Source organism: Cebus imitator, unplaced genomic scaffold, assembly GCF_001604975.1.
Source record: "Cebus imitator isolate Cc_AM_T3 unplaced genomic scaffold, Cebus_imitator-1.0 Scaffold37, whole genome shotgun sequence".
NCBI lineage: Eukaryota > Metazoa > Chordata > Mammalia > Primates > Cebidae > Cebus > Cebus imitator.
Genome location: NW_016107352.1, coordinates 9,012,505 through 9,018,662, shown reverse-complemented (window position 1 = coordinate 9,018,662; position 6,158 = coordinate 9,012,505). Strand labels below are relative to the sequence as shown.

Here is a 6,158-nt window from a genome sequence, read left to right as displayed (position 1 = left end):
TTTTGTTGATGATGAAGTTATTTCTTTCTGTTTTTTAGTTTTCCTTCTAACAGTCATGCCCCTCTGCTCTAGGACTGCTGGAGGTCCACTCCAGACCCTGTTTGCCTGTGGATCATCTGCAGCAGCTGCAGAACAGTAAGGGTTGCTGCCAATTTCTTTTTTCTGTTATCTTTGTCCCAGAAGGATACCTGCCAGATGTCAGTCTGAGCTCTCCTTTATGAGGTGTCTCTTTGGATATACGGGGGTTGGGGAGCTGCTTGAGGAGACAGTTTGTCCCTTATAGGAGCTCAAGCGCACAGCTGTGAGCTCTGTTGTTCTGTTCAGAGCTGCTGGGCAGGTACGTTTAAGTCTGCTGCAGCGGAACTCAAAACCACCCTTTTTTCCCAGGTGCCCTGTCCTGGGAAGGTGGGGCTTTATTTATAATTTTGTGACGTGCTGCTGCCTTTTTTCAGAGATTCCCTGCCCAGCAAGGAGGCAGCCTAGTCACAGTCTGCCAGCAGAGGTTGTTGCTGAGCTGCCGTGCACTCTGCCCAGCTGCTGTGTGAACTTCCTTGCAGTTTTGTTTATAGAGGTATAGATAGAACTGCCTCAGTAACAGTGGTCTGCCTCAGTAATGGCAAACTGTTTCCGTAATGGCAGACTGCCTCGGTGATGGTGGATTGCCTCAGTAATAGTGGACTGCCTCAGTAGTGGTGGACTGCCTCGGTAATGGTGGTTGCCCTTCCCCCCACAGAGCTGGACCATCCCGGGTCCAGCTGTGCTTGCTGTGAAACTCAATCCAGAGCGTTTGGGATTGCTGGCCTTTGTGGGGATGGGACCCACTGAGGCATATCACTTGGCTCCCTGTTTTAGCCCCCTTTTTTTCAGTTGAATTGGCAACTGTCTCCCAGGCGTTCCAGGCACCAGTTGAAACGACTGCCTAGATTTGTGTGAATTTTTTTGCGGATACCCACTGTGCTGGCTGAAACAGCCATGCTGGAAACTCATGGCACTTTTGCACCCAGGAATCTTCTGGTCCGTGGGGCAGTAAAAACTCATTTGGACATGCAGTGATCATTCACCCTCTGCATTCTCACTGGGAGCTACACTCCAGAGCTGTTCCTATTTGGCCATCTTGGATCATCTCCCATTTTGGGTTCTGTATAGAGTTTATAATGAAAATGAGCATGAGTTTGGGAATCAGGAAATATAAGTTTTAGTCTCAGGTTTTTTTACTAATAAATACAGTGTGTCTTATTCATCCCTTCATCTTTCTGGATCTCAGTTTATTTAGATTAAAAGAAAAAAAAGGTTTGGACCAAATAATCTTTTACGATTATTCAAATTTTCTTAATATATGCACAAACAACACCCAGGGATCAAAATGTCAAATAAAATTAGGTAAAACAGATGAAAGCTATATTTTTATAAAACACAACTGGAGGAAATACACGATAGAGTAGAAGCAGCACAAGAGTGAAAGCAGCTTCAGTTCCAAATTGTTATGTATAAGCTGCACAACCTTGGATGATTCATTTCCTCCCTTTAAGGCTAAGAACACAAAAGCCTTGCAGCACTTGGAACATGCTGTCTTCATTAAATGTTAATTTATTCCCTCTTCCCTTTCGTTCATAACCCAACTGAGAGTATGTATATCGGCCTTTTGGGTTTTACAGGCAGTCTGTACAAAAACTATTCTTTCTGTGATTACCAGGAACCTTTTCATTTCCAAATTGGAAAACTGTTTATTCTTCATCCTGGGTGGCCACCTCGTGTTATCAAATACTTGTTACCACTCCCTCTGAGATAAAAGGATCTTTAGCGTCATCAGTGCTACTTTCTCCTGTCTTTCTGATTGGTCTTTTTTGATTTCCTATTACTGGTGTCTCTTTCTCTGTCTGTACTTACATAGTGCTTCCTAATCTTGGCATAGCTGTCAAACAACCTGCTGTGCCTCAGTAATCTTATCTATTTTCAGGGTGTCTGGGAAGAGAAAGTTGCATTATAACAAGTGATTGCTTCATAAATGTATTCATAACAACCCCTTTAACTTCCATATGAAGACAGTCTTTTTCATTGTTGCCTGAGTAGATGAAAGATTCTTACAGCTTATATTTCTATAGAAACATGAAATGGAGAAAATTAAGAGTGGAGAAATATATTTTCCTTATTGCAAGAAGGCAAAATTTTCTTCCTTTGATGGTGATGGCTGTTTTCTGAACTCCACATTATTAAGCTTCCAAATTCTTCCTGTTTTCATCTTTGTCCGTCCTTATGTGGTCAAAGACTTGAATTTTTAAAAAAATGAACTTGTACTATTTTTTAATGACAAAAAATATAGTAAACTTTAAATCAGACAGCAAAGACTATAGAGAAGCCACTCTCTGTCCCCACTAGTGCCTCAGACTTTCTAATTTCAGTTGCTCATTCCACTGTTACTACATTCAGAAGACCGTAGAAAAAGCTATAAATGTTAGGAAAGAATGAAGATGTTTAAACAAGAGAGCTTTATTTGTTAGGGAAATTAGAACAGTGTTAATGTCACCCAAAATGTAAGAATTAAAGACTGAAACTTATCAGTTGCAAGGCCAATAATTTGAAGCTAAAGAGCTGAGAAAAGACTTAAAGTATGGTTGGGACTTGACCTGTACCATAATATTAGAAGAAGTAGAGAGAATAAAAGAACACAAAATAGATCAATTCTCTAAGCTAAGTGTTTGAGGTAAGAAAAACAAAAACATTAAATGTGTTCACAAAAAAGTGGGTGGATTGAGCCTCTGCAGATATAATCTGAAGCCTGGGGTGATTTTGTGGAAGGCTATAAATGTCAAGATCAGTATTTTAGACCTTGTTCGATAAGTGGTATGAGCAAGGACCTGATGAAAGCAGTGTTTTATCTGTCAGCGTGCACAGAATAAATTAGAAAGATAAGACACATGGGCCTGAATGCCAGCTAGTATGCTGCTGTAGCAATGCAAGGTTGAAGTCATAGAAACAACAGTAATAAAAATAGGCAAAAATAAATGGATAGTGGACATACTGTAGAGGGAAATATGTTGCGGACTTAGTAGCAGACAATAGAAGGAGAGAGAAAAATAAGAGTCAAGGTTGATCATATGATTCTTTAGCTCCAACATTTATAGTTTAAGAATAGTTGTATTGGTGAAAACTCCTAGGTCTAAAAGTAGAGCTAATTTTAGAAAACATATTTTATACATTTTATATTTGAGGTCACGGTAAGGTTAGCCAGGTTGAAATATCCAGGTATGCCCTTGAATGTAGAAGTGTAGCTGTAGAGACAGCATGGATGGCGGATGGAAATTAGGGTAACATTACCATAGAGTGAATTGCTGAAGTTACAGAAAAAGCTAAGAGCTCTAAAATACAACTTGTATTATATATATGAGTAAAAGCAATTATACCTTACCACTAATAGATTTCGTTTTACTTTAAAAAGTTTGTATTTGTTGAATCTTTAAGCGTTTCCTTTAATTTAAAGAATTTATCTTAAATGTTATTGACTTTAAATTGTGTCCTTACTTGTACTCTCACTTGAACAATATCATGTAACTAAGATATGAGATGGCTAACTTTACCATTGTGTGATTCTAGAGATAGAAATGTTTATTTCTTGGCTTTTATCAATCTGTGTGTCTATGCCAGGAGTCAGCTAACTATGGCCTACGAGCCAAGTCCAGCCCACAGCCTGTTTTTTGTAGTTAGTTTTATCAGAACATAGCTACAACCATTTTTTTACATACTGCCTGTGGCTGCCTTCATGATACAAGACAAAACTGAGAGTTGTGAAAGAGATCATATGGTCTACAGAGCCAAAAATATTTACCATGTAGTCTTTTACAGAAAAAAATTGTTGACCCTTGATCTAAACCCAAAAGCCATGTAACCAATGATATAGTCACAATTTCTAATACTACTGAATGTTATTAGATGAATTATTAATTATTAACGAATAGTCATTACCCAGTAGGCTCAGAAAATCCCTGGAATTTATCTTGTCACTTGGGAAGAAGTATACAAATTCAATTCATGTACAAATTCAATTCAGCAATAAAGGAACTACTTTATAGTGATGAAAGTAGCAGACTTTAAAGACCAGAACAATGGCAAAATATCTACCTTTAAGGATGAAATTGTGGCATTCTTATTGGGGGGATGGTTAGGAATAAAATGTTGACTCTAAGAACTTTAGTAGTAAAACTAAAAATTAAAAAGGAGCTAAAGGTGAAACCAGAACATACGTGGGCTGTGGAAGATAGGAGAGGAAAACAGTCCAGGCCTCAAATTCCTTTGATTCAAACATGAAAAATCATATTCAGAAGTTGAACATTCAGTTAATTTACTAAGTACACACAGAACAGAGAGAATGTGTGTGTCTCATATAATACATGCCATTCAGCACATTTGAAAGGTCACCTATTATGATTCGGTTCTTCTCCAACGTCTGTAACCTTCCACATTAATAGAAAAATGTAACACAAATAACAAAATGCTTTCCAGGCCTGTTTTTAACAGACCTACTTTTAACAGCCTGTTAACAATAAAATAAAGTGGACCTTAGAGACAGATTTCATTTTTACTATTAATACTATTAATAGCATAATTGTTCCAATTGGAGGAACTAGCTGTGATGACATATTTCAAAAGATTCGGGAAGCTATTATGCTCCCGAGTGTCTTTAAAAATTGTAAACTGTATCAATCCTAAATCTTCTGGGGAAAGAAAAAAAAAATGTAAACTGTAACTACTTATAATCTCAGCACTGACATTCACAGTAAAGCAAATTTGTGGGAATCATCCTTACCCAGAAATGGGTTAATATAACACAGGAGTAAGACTATGGATAGAGTTTCTTCTAATCAAGTAAATGCAGTCTTGATAAAAATCTGTATTTTATATATGTCAAAACTATATGAAAAATTTTTCTGATATACTAGAACACAAAGTGCTTTGAAAGAAAATTTATACACTCCTGAAAGCTTGAAAAGCGCGTAGGAATTTTGTGTTTATTTATGACCCAGTTCCTTTACACTGAAAGGAAAAGTGACATAATGGTGAAGCAGGATTTTATATCAATTACTGCCAGAATCACCAGTAATTTTTGCCCAATGTTCTCTAAATTGGATTAGCTACTCTGCTACATAATGGGTATTTTCTTTATGTTCATCAAGTATTTCTGTGGAAACATTAGAAATCTTTTGTAAAACAAACACTTAACAGGTTGTGGTTATGGTTTCATCAGGTTTCTTGGGCTTCTATAACAAAACACCGTAGATCAAGTAGCTTAAACAGAAATTTATTTCTCCCAGTTCTGGTGCATGTGAAGGTCACGGTACCAGCCAAGTTGGTTCCAGGCGAAAGCCTATTTCCTGACTTGCAGACAACCATTTTCTCACTGTGCCTTTATGTGGAAGAGAAGGAACCAGGCAGAGAGAGAAAGCAAGGGGAAAGGGGGAGAGAGAAAGAGAGAGAGAGAGATAGTGCTCTCTGGTCTTATCTGAGAAGAGGGCTAATGCCGTCACGAGAACCTCACATTCGTGACCTCATCCAAACCTAATTACCTCCCAAAGACCACAGCTTCAAATAGCACCGTCACATTGGTGACTTCAACATGTGAATTTGTGGGAGATACAACTCAGTATATAGCAATGGTGCAGGATCTGTGCTTTTACATAAAATTTATATCATCTTAGTGTACAGAGCTGTACGTTTGTTAATATGCTCTTTTAGAAAGCTATGAAAACAGGTAACTCAAGTGTCTAAAAACCAATCCAAACGTTGTGACTATAATTCATTATCTCATAAAATAAATATTTATTGAATGCATGCTACATATTTCACATTGCCTTCATGGTACTAGGCCCAGCTTCTTGAGATATTAAAAATGTATAAGGCCAGGTGCCGTGGCTCACACCTGTAATCCCAGTACTTTGGGAGGCCAAGACAGGCGGATCACCTGAGGTTGGGAGTTAGAGACCAGCCTGACCAATATGGAGAAACCCTTTCTCTAGAAAAAATACAAAATTAGCCAGGCATGGTGGTGCATACCTGCAATCCCAGCTACTTGGGAGGCTGAGGCAGGAGAATTGCTTCTACCTGGGAAGCAGAGATTGCAGTAAGCTGAGATTGTACCATTACACTCTAGCCTGGGAAATAAGAGT

General features: G+C 38.2%; 1 protein-coding gene across 1 annotated transcript in view; it reads left to right on the top strand.

Annotated features, from left to right (window-relative positions):
- Positions 1-6,158, top strand: part of THSD7A (thrombospondin type 1 domain containing 7A) — a 493,191-nt gene that overhangs the window by 394,624 nt on the left and 92,409 nt on the right. The gene's annotated exons all lie outside the window — the stretch shown is intronic.